This window comes from Euprymna scolopes, chromosome 14 (genome assembly GCF_053919585.1).
Source record: "Euprymna scolopes isolate OS-2025 chromosome 14, ASM5391958v1, whole genome shotgun sequence".
Taxonomy (NCBI): Eukaryota; Metazoa; Mollusca; class Cephalopoda; order Sepiida; family Sepiolidae; genus Euprymna; species Euprymna scolopes.
The window spans coordinates 28675492-28694194 of NC_136495.1; the positions used below are offsets into that span (position 1 = coordinate 28675492).

At 28.8% G+C, this 18703-nt stretch overlaps 1 long non-coding RNA gene across 1 annotated transcript; it reads left to right on the forward strand.

The window, feature by feature from the left end:
- Nucleotides 1-2628: 2628 nt before the first annotated feature.
- LOC145292926 (uncharacterized) lies at nt 2629-7251 on the forward strand. The gene is made up of 2 exons (XR_013869619.1): nt 2629-4312; nt 4365-7251. It is a non-coding gene; the product is annotated as an uncharacterized LOC145292926 (long non-coding RNA).
- Nucleotides 7252-18703: the final 11452 nt, after the last annotated feature.

Genomic DNA, 18703 nt, shown 5'->3' on the forward strand with positions numbered 1-18703 from the left:
AAACTTAAAATTTTCTTAGAACACTTACATTTCACTCACGGCATTTTCCTACAACTTTTTTTTTATATGCATTTTATTTTAATCACGTCTTAGCCGTAATAATAGGAATAATGTTGTAGACAGCTTTGTATAACATCACACTTTTTGTTTAAAATTCCTCCTTTAGAAATGTTCATATTGTATAACCCTAGTGGGCATAGATTGCATCCATTTCATTTACTAGCTTTATATTTGCCATCTGTATCTATTATTGACCATCTTAATTCAAATTATATTTTATTCTCACATAGTTTCCGAAACCATTCGTCTAATGCCGTTGTGCTTTTCATTGTATTTTTAATATTAATCGTTGTCCTAGCATTATTCTCAACTTTATCATTATTCCTATTTATTTCATTCCCTGGTCCAATGATAAATCATGTACTATGGTTTCTGCATCTGTCGTTAAAATTACATTCAGTTTCCCCAGATAGATCTTTTTACTATTATCCACCTAAACTTAACATTTGTATAACATTTCGGAAAGTGAAAAATTGCACACCGTTGGATATTTGTTAGGTATTCTACAATTACATGTTTTTCAATATTTTATTCAACTGGTTTAACCTTACTATTATTCACTATTTTATTAATTTTACTATTATTTAAACTTATTATAGTTTTACTTAAATTTGCAGCGGTTAAGAAATAAGGTTTTACCGTGTTATTATTTATTATTTTACTTAATCTTTTGTCTGGAGATAAGTTCTGATCAAATATTTTGTGCAATTCTTTAAGGATATTATTTTGTATATATTCATGAAAGGTGAATAAAACGAGAGTTTTCCCGTCAGTTTCTCTTCTTCAGAACTGCTTACTTTTATTATATACTTGTTTACCATTTTTAATTACATTCTTTTTATTCTTATATTTCTATATACCTATTTTTCTTTAAATTAATTTTGCTGTTCCTCGCCATGTTATATGATATTGTGTAGTGTATCTTATTATCCTCATGATTTTATGTATTTGATACTTTCTTGCTATTCTGATCTATGCCATGCTTCAGTATAGTAATCCTTATTTTTATCAAGTATATGGTAATTTCGTGATATTCTAAGTATTCTATTTGATATAACGGGGATAATTGCATTTTTTCACACTTTTAGGATGGTTACATGTATAATCGACATAGAATAATATTTGGTTCATTTGATGATACGGTCCATAAGAACTGTTGTTTTGGTTTAAGGTAATATGGATAAATTCACCATTTTAATTTTAATTTTGAATTCTAATGTCATTTCTAAAGTAAGTTTATTAAAGAATAGTTTCATTTTTTATCTAGATTTTTACTATTATTCAATCACTTATGATAACTACAATTAATGCATTATCTCTATGTATTCTTCATTTAAGTCCGGAATTAAGAAAAAAAAATGATCTCCTAAACTTGTACAGACCTTCTAAGTCCGTTAATTGGAAACGTCGGGTGTACCATCGTAACATCAAAATGGTTTTCTTCCTTCACCCTTTCTCATAATACATTATCTATCTTATAACGAGTTTTTCTCGCTATTGTTTTTAATTATTTTTCTAATCAAATTATATCTGTTTCATTTTATGCTAAGTTTGTTGCTTTCTCAAAACATCTAGGAGTTATAGATAAATGATGTAATTCTATAGCACAAAAATGAATTTACAGTTCGTGTATTTCGATGTTTTCTGAGACCAATCTATAACCTCAACTAAAGGAATCCCAAGGTTATGTTGGATTTTATTTTAATGGTAGTATAACCTTGGCCAATACAGTTTTACTAATATTACAAACATCAGAAACGCATAGTTCAATAAATTTTATGCTGGGTTTATTGTTGAAGTCAGTTTATGATCTGTCAACAAAATTCCTTGGTGTATATCTTTTTTTACTTATCTTGAATATACACTTTGCCACATAATATTATTGCCGTTTTTATACCTTTTATTTATTTCATTTAATGTGTTATGCGTTCTAAAGTTCATAGCGTATATGTTAATTGCCTTCTCTGCTGGAACGATTATGTTAGGCTTGTTAAACATTTTTTGAATAACTTATTTATACTTTCTATGTTAAAGTTCATGCACATTTGCTTTTTCCAACACAGAAGTTCCTCCCAAGCTTCAACATGTCTGAAAAGTAGTTACTTTTGGAATATTTTTAAATAATATAATATTTAAATTTGTTACGAACAGTTCTGATACATGAAAAAATTCAACCAATGATGTTCTTGTTTTTTATTCAGTTGTCTTGATTTTTATGAATATATATATATATATATATTATATATATATATATTAAGTATATATATTATATATATATTATATATATATTAAGTATATATATTATATATATATATATATATATATATATACATATATATTCGAATATCTTCGAAACTCCGCGGATTAAGGACTATCCATTTATCTAGTGTTTCCTTTTAAGATGAAAAATGTTTTAAACTCATTTCAACGTGTTTTTTAACATATTTTATTAACTGTTTGCTCATATATATATATATATATATATATATATATATATATATATATATACGAGCAAACAGTTAATAAAATATGTTAAAAACATATATATATATATAGGGGGGGAGAAATACCAATTATTAAAGAAACATGAAATATAAGATGCTATGGAAATGAGATAATTTCCGTCGTCAATTTATTCAAAAGATAAGATATTTCATAAATCAATTGTCGAGAACGATATTTTTCATGTGATATTCATTGTCTGTGATACAGGTATAAATGCCCTTATAGAAATTTTACAACCAATTTCTTCCGCATGGATTTGTTTATTTGGCAATGATAAGACAAAGCTCCTCATTAACTTCCTCAATGTTACATGTTTTTTGTGGATTATATACATGTTTATTAACATGTTCTAACCACAAAGAAATTGCATTTGGAGAAGTCGAAGAACCATAACGGTCATAAATCTTAAGCAAATATTATAAGAAGCAGTTCGCCAAAAATTGTAAAAGAACTTCTATTAAATTATTAGCAATCTCTGCATTATATTAAAATCACACACGTCAGATTGGAATTTGATTTCGTCCGATTGGAATTTGATTTAACTGAGTTTTAACAAAATTATTGCTCATCTGGATGTAAGGTTCTGATTTAAAAATTACAGAAATTTCATGATTCTCTTCAAACAGTAAATTCTATCCAGTTTTTTTTTCTATAGCACGGCATACTGTTACTTTTTTCATGCAGTTGTTTAATAATTTCCCCACCTTAAGAGCGACAGGTGTATTGATTAATTATTTTATCCACTCATTAAAATAATAAGGTTGTAATTTGTTTAGAAAATTCCTTCCATCTTACGTGAAAATTATAGCCGACTTCATATTTCGCTTGCTGAAGTTATTGTGTAATGGCTTATCTGTATGGATGAAGGTAAGATGCGCCTTGTAAAACGAATACTAATTCCAACAGCGCAGAATATTTTCAAACAGATCGCTTCTGATTTATGGCAATATCTTCCAAATGCGCATTATGTAAGGTTCTTACTGCTATTGGTGCCACAGGTCGCTTTCTTCTACAGTTTATTTTTTGTGCGTTAAAAATTTCACTTAGTTTTAATTGTTTGTCTTTAGAAACTGCTTGAAGAAAAGTAAGGTTACAATTACGACGAAATATTAGATTTATGTAAAATAATGCGTTTTTGTTTTGACGTTCAATTTTATATAAAAAACGACATTATTTTTGCATCCACCTAATACTTTCTGAAAATTTATTATAGACCGGTTTATTTCTACGTATAATTTTTTTAATTGTACACATTCCGTTTAAAGGTGCATATTTAAAAGGTTTATCTAATCTAAAACAAGCAAAAGTATTATTAATCATAAAATAACTTTCATCGAAATCAAAAGGTTTATCTGTGATGCAATTCTCATAACATAGGGCAAAGTAATAGCAGTTTCAAAAACATATCTTATCGGTGCTATAATTCGTATATATATATATATATATATATATATATATATATATATATATATATATATATATATATATATATATATACATATCAGTGGTGATAAAAACGTTTCTTTCGACCCGTAACCTGAGTGAAAACTGTGGCTTGAAAGAAAAATTTCGAGAAAAACAAATATAATTTCATAACAATAAAATACTTTATAAGACGTTTCCATACGTTCATATATATGGTGTAAAATAACAACTCTATGTAATACATGATGGTTAGAAGTAACCTCATTATTGTTACATAGCAAAAGCTGTAAACTTTAATGTATTAGTTTAAGTAACAATAAAGGTTCATAGCAAAAGCTGTAAACTTTAATGTATTAGTTTAAGTAAAAATAAAGGTTCCGAAAAACACAGGAAATGAAGACAAAAATCACATCATTCGTGGTAGTGGAAAATCTGTATCCACTTTAATGAAATTTTAACCAGATAGACGCGAAATGGGTACATTTTCTGACTTTATGTAGTGCTGTTGTCACACAAAACAGCTGACAGCCCAAGATACAGACGATCAACAATCCTGTTTTCTAGCAACAGCAACTCTAGCAAAATAGTTTATACACGGCAGAGACAACATAAACTAATACGTTGTTAATTGCTTGTAATTTAATACTGAAAAAAATAATTCGAATAGGAAGTGAATTTCAGATATTATATTGCATGTAATTTAATTTTGATAAGCGCCAAGATTCGCCACTGGCGTCGCAAACTACCTGACCACCACGAAACATTAATCCACTGGAATTAATTTCTAATAAATTCAAACTTATTGAACCTATAATGAATAATATGGTCCGTATAACAGATAAATAGTGAATAATATTAAGACAGGATTGAATATACTCATACGTAATTCAATCTCCCGTATATGTCTGAAGAATCAGTCACCTAATGTGCAGACTAAAAACAAATTCCATATAAGAGCACATTAGTAAGTTCTGTTTTTGCTTATATTACATTTTGTTTGCCACGACTGTAGGATAGATACATCTGATAAGAAACTTGAGGTCATCTTATTTTCTAAATCTGCTATTGCATACATTTTGTGTAAAAAGAGATTTCCACCCCTTTCTTTGTGTATATAATTATTCAAATTCTAATCCTAATGAAAAATGAGTGATTCTCTTTCCAGGGGGATTAAAGATCTGGTTGCGAATGCTGGCACTCATATTGCTTTATTATGCCGGTTTATATGTGTGTTACAATATTCATATCTTGTAAGAAATAAAATCTCATTCTATAGACATTATCATAATTTATTTTATAAATATCATTCTTCACGAGCATAGTCAAAGCACAATTAAACAAGTGGTTATATTTCAATACCCTTGCACATGTAAGGCATTTAAATGGACTATACTGTTCTAAAATGTGCACTTTATTATGAAACGCATGTATTAATGCAAATATTTCATAATAAATAGATGAGAAGTGTTGAAACGATAAGGGGTTGCAGTGTAAGTTGTAATATTGACTTGCTTCTGCCGCAGATTCATAATTGCAGCTCACGATTCTAAATGATATTTTGAATTTATGCGTAATCATCTACAGAATAATTAACATAATTGGATATATATATATATATATATATATATATATATATATGATGTACGTACATATTTTCATATATTTATATACATATACATATGTATATATATATATATATATATATATGCATATATATACACTTACAAACACATTCTAATATATGTATATATATATATATAAATACGCATATATATGTATATATGTATGTATGTATATATAATATATAAATATATATATATATATATATATATATATATATATATATATATATATATATATATATACATCCTTCAAGATTTTCAAAAGAATATGTTCACAGGTTAATGAATCATGTAGTTTCAGGTTCATATAAGACGATCCCAACTAAATAAAATTGTTCAAAATACTAGATAGAGCAAATACAATCAAAGTTTGTATTGTAAATTAAAAAAAATACTTTTTAATAAAAATATTTATTATTTGAACCAAAGAATACAATGTTTAAATAAAACATTGTATCCTTTGTTTCAAACAATATTTTTTCTATTTTGAAAGCAAATTTTAAATGAAATGTGAACATATAAACTGTAATGTATGTATATATATATATATATATGTATATATTTGTATGTATATATACATATATATATATATATATAAATACATTAATATGAATTTATATATATACATATATATATATATGTATATATGTATGTATATATATATTCGAATAAAAAATCAACCATCTATTGAACACCAGTGGAAAACAAAGCCATCGCAGTGCATCCTTTACGCTTCTTGTAAAAGTGATCACAGTTAACGTAATTTATAATAACCAACGACACTTCCTTTTTTCTGTATTGATATAAGAAGGCGAACTTGTAACTATTGCTATTTACTTTCTCCTTTTTTTCAACAATGTGTTTATTCGGACTACTGTGTTCATTTTTAATGTCATTCGCCCAATGTTTATGGCGTCATAAACTCGAGATTTCAATTGACTGTATTTTGTAATACTCGGAAATATTAATAATTTACAAAAACAAACGTAACTGAATAACATCAATTATGGCTTAAACATGTTTTAAAACTATCTTAGGTTACTTGAGAAAAAGTATAAATCAATTTCCCTTCGCATTAGGTTAAAGTGCATTATGTTTGTTTCCAAAGACCATTTCTATACACATTAGACAAAATATGTAAATAACATTATAGGTTATTGTCAAGGGAAGACATATCTGGCGTCCTGATATGGACATATCACAACATTGATCTCTCAGTGTTAACTCATTACAATGCTGTATCATTTACTTATTTATAGGTTCTATAAGCGTATAGAGAATTTTCCAAAAATATATGTTGAGTGTTCATATGAGCAATACACATTAATTCATAATTTAAACGTCACATATTTTCTCCTATTGTTACTTTTCAACCTCACTTGTTTAAGATAGATATTATTACAAATGCATAAAGCAGTTTGATACCAAGATTTTCAACCCTAATATCATGTATATAATCATTTACCTATAACTCTACCTATATTATAAATTCACCTTCTCCAGTATCTTAGATGTAGTTCTAACTACGTAAAACAGATAATTTTGGTATCCGTAGAATAGTCTCAAGCCGCGTTGCCCGAAAAGCCAGAGTATCCATACGTATGATATGTGTATATATATATATATATATATATATATATATATATATATATATATATATATATATATATACATACACACATACACACACATACACATATATATATATGCATAATATATATACATATATATATATACATACATACACACATACACACACATACACACATATATATATGCATAATATATATATATACATATATATATATATACATATATATATATATATATATATATATATATATATATATATATATATATATATATATGCACTTTCCAACAGTGTACATGCTGAGAACATGAGTGCGTGATAGGGAAAAAGTATCCTGAAAACAAAGCCAAAACAAATATGTTAATATTCTTTTTAATATTGTTATTACTATTTTAACAATTATTATTATTATTATTATTATTATTATTATTATTATTATTGCTGATGATGATGATGATGCATTTTTCAATTTTAGAAATGTTTAAAATTTTTACGGCTGATTTGATCACCGCTACTATAAATACGACAGCTAAAACATCTTTATTGCCTTTTTTCTTAATCTTTTTTCTCGCATCTTTAAATGTCTGTGTAAATACATATTGTGCAAATACTGTACATCACTCTGCTTTTCTGTTAGAATTAATGTTTGCTAACATCACACCGCTATATGAATATTACATTTATTCAATTAGATTGTGAATAACATAATGAAACAAACAAAAAAAAGACATGGAATGAAACCGGAGTTCTTACAGGTCTTGTCAGAAGAGAAACCATCCTACGCGTCAGTCGTCCTAGTTATAACGGGGCAAGTGTTTTTAACAGAAAAGCAGCGCGATTCTTTATACACACACACACACATACACATACACACACACACACACACACACACACACACACACACACACACATATATATATATGCATGCGTGTGGGTGTGTGTATGTGGGTATATATATATATACATGGGTGTGTGTTTCATTCAAAATATGAAAGGAAAAGGCAGACAGGCCGAACAATGCAATTGCAATGATGCCTTTACATTTTGTGATATTTTTTAATATTTCGTCTTTCTAATGAATGGTGTTATACGTTAATAATTACATTCTCGTCCATCGTATATGCATTAAATTACGGCGACAGTGTTTATGTTTGGTGTATAAAAACCGGAATTTGTAAATATGTTATACGAAATTTTCTATAAAACGGTGTTTTATGTACGTTTATAATCTATATATGGCCATCTAATTATTCTATCTTCCTTTTTTCAGCTTTTTGGAACATACCGTACGCATTTCTCATTTTCCTTCCTTTTTCTTACTGTGTAATTTTTAATTAATCTTTTCTTAATAATCCGGACAGCCGTCGTTGTACAGGAGAAAAGTAAGGTATGCATATTTATCGATAAAACTCGATTTTTTAGTCTTTTTTATATAATAATAATAACTAAAAAAAACTCACATAAAATAAAATAAAATAACACATACGTCAGTTAAATACGAGGCGTCCTCAATAAGTTTCCAGTCTTTCTTCGTTTGATTACTTTTATTGTGCATATACACATTACACTCTAGTCCCCCTCTAAGTAATTTCCTCCGTATGCAATGCATTTACAGTTCCAACAACTTCTGGAAGGTCCTATGAAAGTTCTCTTGTGTGAGCGTGTATATGACACTCGTCACAGCTTCTATCATCTTCTCGATTTTCTCATAACTACAGTCTCTAAGGATTTTCTTTAGTTTATAAATAAATCAAAAGTCACAGGGTGCAGGTTTTTTGCATTATTGGGTAAGCAACTTTATTAATTCCCCCTTTGTGAAAACAGTATGCGACAAAGATGACATTGTTGAATGGCGCATTGTTTTAGTAGAAATGCCACTGGTCCAACCTAAAGACTACTGGTTTCTTTTGACGGAATCTCTTTTGGAATTTTCAATATATGTCAACAGTGTTTTTGTTGACTTTCTGTCGAGTGGGAACCCAGTGCCCGTATATCATACCCGTAATTAAAAAAAAAAAATTGGGGGATCATCGTAAGATTCTGAATGGATTTGCTCTTTCAAGCTTTCGTAAGTCTTGGAAAGGTAGACTGCTTCTATTAAGAACTCTTTCTCTTGGTCACGGTGGCATAGCATTCGATCCATCTTTTATCGCAGGTAATCAGAGCATCAAAATTTGCGGAATCGCAATTGATCAGCATGACCATCTTCCTGCTGTCATGGAATGTCTTGTTTGTGATCTTCTAGGGGCACTCATGGGTAAAACTTCGCGCAAATAACCTGTATCTTCAATTCCTCGCGACTAAGCATGTGTACTGTTTCCACACTGGTATAAAATTGCGCACTTATTGTCTCTATACACACACGAAAGTTCTTATCTATGAAATTCTTTATTTGGCTAATCAACTCTGTCACCTTGACTTTCTTACTTCTCCTACGCCTCTCATCATCTCCCACAGACTCCATGCCTTTCGTTGAACCTCTTATGCCGTGAAAAATTAGAAGTTTGATTCAGGCAGATGGTCCAAAAGCAATTGAAGCAATCCGTATTTTTCGTCGCATTTTCTCAAATTTAAAATAGAATGTTATTGCATATCAACTTTTAGCATATCCTCACGTCCAGATCGCAGTTTTAAATTCACCAACGGTGATAATTAGGCTTTAGTAGGGGGTATTTTATTTCCTGCTGAAGCTGTTTATCTTCACCAAACACTATAAAAATGCATCAGTCATCTCCTAAAATGTATAGAAATAGTATACCTAATTTTCAAGAATCTACAATGTAAAGTTCATGTAGATAAAAAAGACCGGAAACTTCTTTAACGCAACTCGTAGTATTAAGTAGGAAGACTCAGGAAAAAAATATCACAAGAAAATATATGAAATTAATATTATTATTAAAAAAAAAAATCACAATACTATTTTCTGTCGGTGTGTCATTAGGCTAATTAGTCATTATTTCAGAAAAAATATGAAAATAAAAATAGAATGAATTATTTTCGCTTTTATTTCAGGAGTTATTTATGTCTACTTGTCTAATTCAATTAAGATTTACCCACATCGAAATTTATCGTTGGTTCAGTATTATTATTATTATTATTATTATTATTATTATTATTATTATTATTATTATTATTATTATTATTATTATTATCCTTAATGTTATGTCATGTTTAAAGTTGCAATAAAACCTTCAAACATGTGCTTATGAAATCAATTTACAAACGTGATTATTGAATCAACACGAACATACCATCGATACATTAAAACAATAATCAAAAAGTCGATCTATAAAAACCGTATTAGTATAAGATATGAAGGATTAATTGTCTTGTATTGCCTTGTCTGTGTCTGTTTGCGTACGTAATTCATAGAAGAAGCCAATGCAATGAGGTAGTTGTAAACTGAAGCAAATTAAGACGAAAAACGAGATTTTAAGGTTTTCTCATAAAATACTGCTCTTTGTCGCACACTCTTTATATATATATATATATATATATATATATATATATATATATATATATATATATATAACGAGGAATGTATACAAATGCATATATATATATATATATATATATATATATATATATATAAAACGGGGAATGTATACACATGCATATATATATATATATATATATATATATATATATATATATATATATATAGCCAGTAGAGTTTAGTTTCCTAGAAGTACATCCAATGAAACAACATGTGTCTACCAAAATAGTGCTCAATGAGTGAACAGAGCAGGTATATTAATTTTATTTATACAAACATTAATGGCTACATATGTGCATACATGTTTCTGTAATCACCCACGTTGGGGGATTACGTCCTCAGGCCAAGAATTACCTTCAAAAGTGACATTTCCACCAAATACATTTTTCTATTTCGTTTATCAAGTTAAAATACAACCTGTGTGGGAGTCAAAAAAAAAAAAAAAAAAAAAACGGTAAAAGGATGAGTGACGTTTTGAAGATAATAAACATCTTTTTTCTTTTCCCCTTCCCCCATCCAACCTAACTTTTGGCTTTTATGGCATAGGGTACTTGAGAGTTTAGTTTTCTTGTCTTAGAGTCTGTAAGTTAATAACCTTAGCTATGGTCAACCAAGTACTGACCGGTGCCTTTTATATATATATATATATATATATATATATATATGTGTGTGTGTGTGTGTGTGTGTGTGTGTGTGTGTGTGTGTGTGTGTGGTTGTAGGTGTGGGTGTGCGATCGCCTGTGGGTTACTACATTATCTTTATTTAAAAGAAATAGATCAGTGGAGATTGTAGGTTTCATTGTTATGTAAGAAAATTAGATAACGAGTGTTTAATAGAATGTTGACTGTAACTACGTCGTAAAATGAATCCTGAAACACAAAAAAAATCGAGATTGAATGATACACTTCCTTATTGGTAGCTCGTTACCTTTCCGAATGAAAAGAACACAACTGAGATTTACCTTTTTGATCGATCTTGGTATGATAAATTACGTTTCAGACCCTCATATAACATACATATATATATATTTATATATATATATATATATATATATAATGTATATTTGTTCATATATTAATATATATAATGTCTGCGGTTATATATATATATATATATATATATATATATATATATATAGTAAGTTAAAACAATATATATAAATATATATTTTTATAACATACATCAACATACATACTGGAAATTTACACATAAACTATTATTTTCCTGTACTAATTTATGTAATCACATGAAGTAGTAATAATATATATATATATATATATATATATATATATATATATATATATACGTATTTTTATATATATTATATATGAAGTGTATATATATAGGCATTTGTATATATACATATATATATATGCATATATATAATTATAAAACACAAATGGCCTTGTAGCGATGTATGTAACCCACTTTTTGGTTTACGACATCTAGTTGCCCATGCGCTGTACCCGCGCACTGAAATATTAACGTTATCATTTCGAAATTATTATTTAACATGGGAAGAATGGAGTTTAAATAACTTAAACATAATGCAGAAATGAACTATGTAAAATAAAACGCAGACGGTATTATCAATTGTTTATTTTGATAATTTAAACGCAAAAAAAAAATCAAAAGAACAATTAGGACGCTGAAATATTAACGTTATTATTTCGAAATTATTATTTAACATGGGAAGAGTTGGGTTTAAAATAAATTCAACGTTATGCAGAACTGAACGATGAAAAAAGCAGATATATCAAAATTTGAATGTAACTATAAGTGTTATTGTATCTGTGCAGTGGACATTTACCTATAAGTATGACTAACCACTTATAATTCAGTAACTGTAAATTTTCAAAAATAATCAATTATAATAAAGAAAACGACTCAAAGAAATCTATCAATCTTCTTTTTTCATTTTAATATACTTTCATAGAAATGTTTCTGTTATGTAAAAAAAAATATTTTCTTTATGTCACAAGTGCCATGCTAATACATGAATTCCATAGTTAATATAACATACTGACCCATCGGGTGGGTCGCGGGTAGTTTAGTCTAGTATATATATATATATATATATATATATATATATATATATATATGTATATATATATATATTTATATGAACAAAATGTATATCGACGCGCATATATATATATATATATATATATATATATATATATATATATATATATATGCGCGTCGATATACATTTTGTTCATATTTGTTATACATTCTGACTTGCATGCAACATTTTGTATAATGTGAGGTTCCATAAACAGTTTTTATTTTGAAATTTTATTGTCAATATTTACTTTAATTTCAACATGCATATAAAGGCTGTGGTTTGGAACTTTTTATTTGCGTCGGTTTGTGAATACTTGTTGCACAGTATGCGTAATATTGCCTTCTATGAACTGCATTCATATATCCTCTTGACACTGTTTTAAGTAATTGCAGTAATGCTGATATATATATATATATATACGCATATATATATATATATATATATATATATATATATATATATATATATATATATATATTCTTGACTACCGGTGGCCCGTTGGGTCAGTATGTTATATTAGCTATGAAATTAATGTATGAGCATGACACTTGGGACGTAAAGAAACTATTTTCTTTTTTGGCATAACAAAAACATTTCTATGAAAGTATATTCAAATGAAAAAATAATATAGATAGATTTCTATGAGTTGGTCTCTTTATTATAATTGAGTATTTTTGAAAAATAATACAGTTACTGAATTATAAATTGTTCGCCATACTTATTGGTAAATGTGCACTGAACAGATACAATAATACTTATAGTTAAATTCATATTTTGATATATCTGCTTTTTTTAACATCGCCCATTTCCGTATTACGTTTTAGTTATTTTAAATACCACTCTCCCATGTTAAATAATAATTTCGAATTAAAAAAGTTAATATTTCATCGTCCCAATTGTTCTTCTGTTATTTGTTTATTTTAAACCCCACGCTTCCCATGTTAAATAATAATTTCGAAATAACAACTTTAATATTTCAGTGCGCAGGTCATGCGCCCATGCGCAACCGGATGTCGTAAAACGGAAGGTGGGTTACACACATCGTTACATGGTCGTTCGAGTTTCATAAATATATAGATTCACCCTTAATGCAGATGTTCTCTTATGTATTAACTGGTGTTTACTCAAATAACTCACATGTGATAAAGTAAATCAAATAAATTTGTCACTTTATTGTCAGAAAACCCTTCGAAATAATGCTTCTAGTTGTTTTTACAATTTACTGCGTTGTTTTTTTCAGAAAACGTTTTTGAAAAATAAAATATTTAGGCACTTCAATAAACTAATACCCACTAATTTACTTCACGTCCTAGCTCACGTACCTAAATTTTATCATTTTTTTATATAAAGAAAAACGGGTATTACGAGTTACCAAATAACCGTTACCATCGTACTAATTTAAAATATTATATTTGTGAAACAAAGACGATTCGGACTCTGCACGCAGACGTATTTGTATAATTTAGCGCCGTGCAAACTTATATTTTATGTCGCTAATTATATGTACCACTGAACGTTGGTAATAAGACTGAAATTAAGATAATGAAAAGAAAAAAACTAAAAATCCTAATTATATATATATGTATATGCATATATATATATATATATATATATATATATATATAACAACTTAATTTACTCACATAAAATTAATATACGAAAGAATAGATTTATGCGTAAAGTTTAAGTATTTACTTCGAACGTGCTCAATACGTAGGTAGAACTAGTAAGTAATTTATAAAATATATATGGCGATTTAGCTACACTGAATATTCGGCGTTTCATCCACTCTAGGACTCCTCATGCTTATGCGCCCAAGCCTGAGGAGTCCTAGAGTGAATGAAACGCCGAATATTCAGTGTAGCTTAGTCGCCATATATATTTTATAAATTACTATATATATATATATATATATATATAATTATTTCCTATAATATTTATTAAATACCTACAGTAATTTTGAAATGCGCGCGCACACACACACACACACACATACACACACACATATATATCCATTTATAGTCACATTATTTCATAGATTGTTTTAAACACTTTTTACGAAAGTGGTTATTGTATCAGTCAAATCACTAACAAAAATGCATAGTTGCATCTCTAATACAAAATATATCGCTATATAAATTGGGCATATCTCTATGGGTTGAGGAGGCATTGATCCGCCACCTCATCCATCACATTTTTCATTTGTACTCTTACTTTTTATTTGTTTCTTTCTCTTCCTTATCTCTCTCTCTCTCGTGTTTCCCCCTTGTCTACCCACAATTATTGTAAGTAATATGTTAAACTAATATTATTACCAACATTACCTAAAGATGTTGCTATACATTGAGCCAGAAGCTCGATTCTTATTATTTTCTTGTTACAGCTGCAGAATTCAATTCAAGTATCGGATTGCATCATGAGGTGAGTTGAAGAATCTGTTACATGTGACGTTAACATTTCATCGATCGGAAATATTACCGTGTTATGTGGACGGTAGAACATGTTCCATCATCCATATTTACATCAGATATTTATGCTCATACATTGACAAGTAGAATTGATCTCCATATGTTAGTTAGCGCGCTGTGATATATATATATATATATATATATATATATATATATATATATATATATATATATATATATATATATATATATATATAGTAACTGTAGGCAAATACATACCTGTGGGAATACCATACCCACTCGGTTGCAAACACTTTAAGTTAACGGGAATAATTCAATGCTTTAAGGAACACTTCCCAAGAAGGAGATGCCTTTGTAGGTAACTTCAGCTCAAATATTGCAGCTGTATCTGCTTTCTACCGTGAACATTAATTGATTTAGCGAAACAATCTATAACTATTCTGAAGTAGGCACAAGAATTCCACTTTTCAGTTATTCTTATACTTATATTTACGCCCTCTCTACTGTTTTAATTTTGTTATTTACTATGAATTATATAGAAAAAACAAGAAAGAAAACTAAAAAAGGGCCTATAAGGGCCTAAATGTGCTCTGATGTGGAATTTATGCTTTGTCAGATTAATATGGGTTTTAGGAAATTCGATTCTCTGTGTTATGGAATTTCTTTAAGGATACCAGCACTTAAACTAATAGGTGTTTAACATGAAACAGGCTGCCCTTCAAGATATTTCAGCATACTCTGTTATTTTTTACTAGTGAATTTTCCATTATTCTATATTTTGGAATCACACTATTTTATCATAAGAAGACTACAAAGGATTTCTCCATGAGAAAATTGACACGAATGGTTGCAAGGTCTGAAGAAACAGACAAAGGTTCATCAAACTACAGTATGGAGAGAGCCTGACCTCAGATGAATGCCTGCAGCGATTTAAAAAGACAAAGAAGAGAAAGCAGCAAAAAAGGGAGTGGCAGATTCTACAGGGCGAGATCAGGATAGAGGAAACAGACCCAGAATACCTGTATAAGAAGGTAAAAAGTAGCGATCGTACTGAGGGAACATGACCAGTAATGATGGAGCTTGGACATGGCTTGATTATTTAAGAGGGCGGCTCAATAGATACTTATGTACATTAAATCTGAAAATGACGCTTATGGTTAACATAGAAGCAGTCCCACGGTATTGTGTTTCACGGACAGATCAAGGAAATAAACTTTGCCAGGAAATTTTGGTTTAGTGAGAAAAATTGTTTAAGGTCTTTTTTACCAAGACGTGCATCTGCTGTAAGAGTTTTACACGAAGAGATCATAGAGTAGATCTCAGGCAAGCACTTAGTTATAAGTAAAGATAGAACAGAGACAGATTATTCTGTAAAAGAAGAGGAAATAGGGAAGCAAAAAGTCCTCGCCCATTAAATGTAGTGAGCGTACCGAATGTAAGTATGCATTTGGTCCTACTATATGAATATGGTTGCGTAATAGCAGGCGTCTGGGGATGTAGAAGGATTCAACCAGTTTTTTTTTAATTAATTTTTGGCAAAAATAACACACTCATTTTGCCCCGACTGCAAGTAATGTTATGCATAAAGTTATTTTAAACATATGAGTAATAATCTCGGGCGTTCATTAACGAAACTGTTTACAATAATCAGTGTTGAATATTTTTATTATTTGTTCTGATAGTACTCTTATATGTTCTGTATTCAACCAGTGAAGAAAAAATCTATTTCTTTTTAATTTATCTTCACCCATATACCATTATTGTAAGTTAAGCAATATTGGTGGCTGGAATATCGACACATTTTGTATTATTTAAAACCGAATGAAGTTATCCAAGTTCTTAATATGTTTAAGTATTTTTCGTGGGGGGTTTCCACCAAACATAGCTCTCTTCTAATTTACATAATGCCGAAACATATAATTTTAATAAAAGGTTTGTTTTAATCTTGCAGGTTCTTTAATCAGTTGTTTTATTTCTCGACAAAAACAACGCTTTTAGATTTATTTAACCCCAAATAAGATCATTCTTGTAAAGGTATTTATACTTCAAATACAATTATTGTTAGTGTAGCATTGTTTTTATTGCTGGCTTTACAATGCTTTAAGGAGCACTTCCCAAGAAGGAGATGCCTTTGTAGGTAACTTCAGCTCAAGTATTTCAGCTGTATCTGCTTTCTACCGTGCACATTAATTGATTTAGCGAAACAATATATAGCTATTCTGAAAAAATCGGAAAATGAAATTTAACTATGTTTTTCTCCGTAAAAATGCGATTCATTGAGGTAACGAAAAAAAAAGCATAAAATACCGATCGCTGCATTAATTGCTTGTACACTTTCGTATGAGTGACTTACGTATAAATGTATAAACCATTAGATATGCGTCGGAAACTCAGGATGCGGTTTGCCATTGATAGAACCACATGGATGCAGATGCTAGTTTGGAATATTATATTAAACAGAACGACGGATAGTTCAACTTACTAAACTTAGCCACATTGTTCACAACTGTCTCCTGTTGGGGTTTCCATGGATACGTCTTCTCTGTTTGGAGAACAACGGAAAATAAGGAAAAAGATATATTGGGTCACGATATCAGATTGTTTAGTTGATTTCGATTTTGTATAAACATCTGGTACGTAGGTGTAACTCGAAATTTTCCAATGGAACATTGGTCCTGGTTATCTAGCTTCTGACAAAATTCAATATCTGTACTTTTAATAAATCTTTGATTTTTTTTCTAATTGACATATGATTCTTAATATGCTGAGTATATATTACAGAGGATTCGTCTACAGATAAATTAGAATAAAAAGATACATTTTCCTGTGCGTAAAATAACTGATACATTCAAATATAAATAGAAAAGCAATTAAGTAGGAGTTTATTTGTGACACAGTTACCCCACGATATAATGAGTATCACTTTGGAAAATGAGAAACGGTGTTTCTGAAATGGATAAACTTTAAAAGCCCAAGAATTTAATTCAGTGAACATAGTGGATTCTATCAATTCTTTCAGTTTAGTATGTATGTATATATATATATATATATATATATATATATATATATATATATATATATATATATATATATATATATATAACACGGAAATTACATAATTGTCGATGCAATAATTTATTTCAATCTTATGGTATTTTCAAGCATCTAAACTAGACAATTACATTTTTGATACTCTTGAGTATCAAAAATGTAATTGTCTAGCTTAGATGCTTGAAAAATACCATAAGGTTGAAATAAATTATTGCATCGACAATTATGTAATTTCCGTGTTATATTTTTTATGTTATTGCTCGGTTTACCACGTAGCGTTCGTGTGTCTGTGTGTCTGTGTGTACATCTCCTCATGGGCAAATAAATATATGAATCGGTTTTAGACTATTTCTTGCAAAGGAGATATGTATGTATGTACAATTTTCCTGATCAAAGAAATATATTAATCCGTTGTAGGCTATTTCTATTAAACAACAGTACACATTAAATTTTATG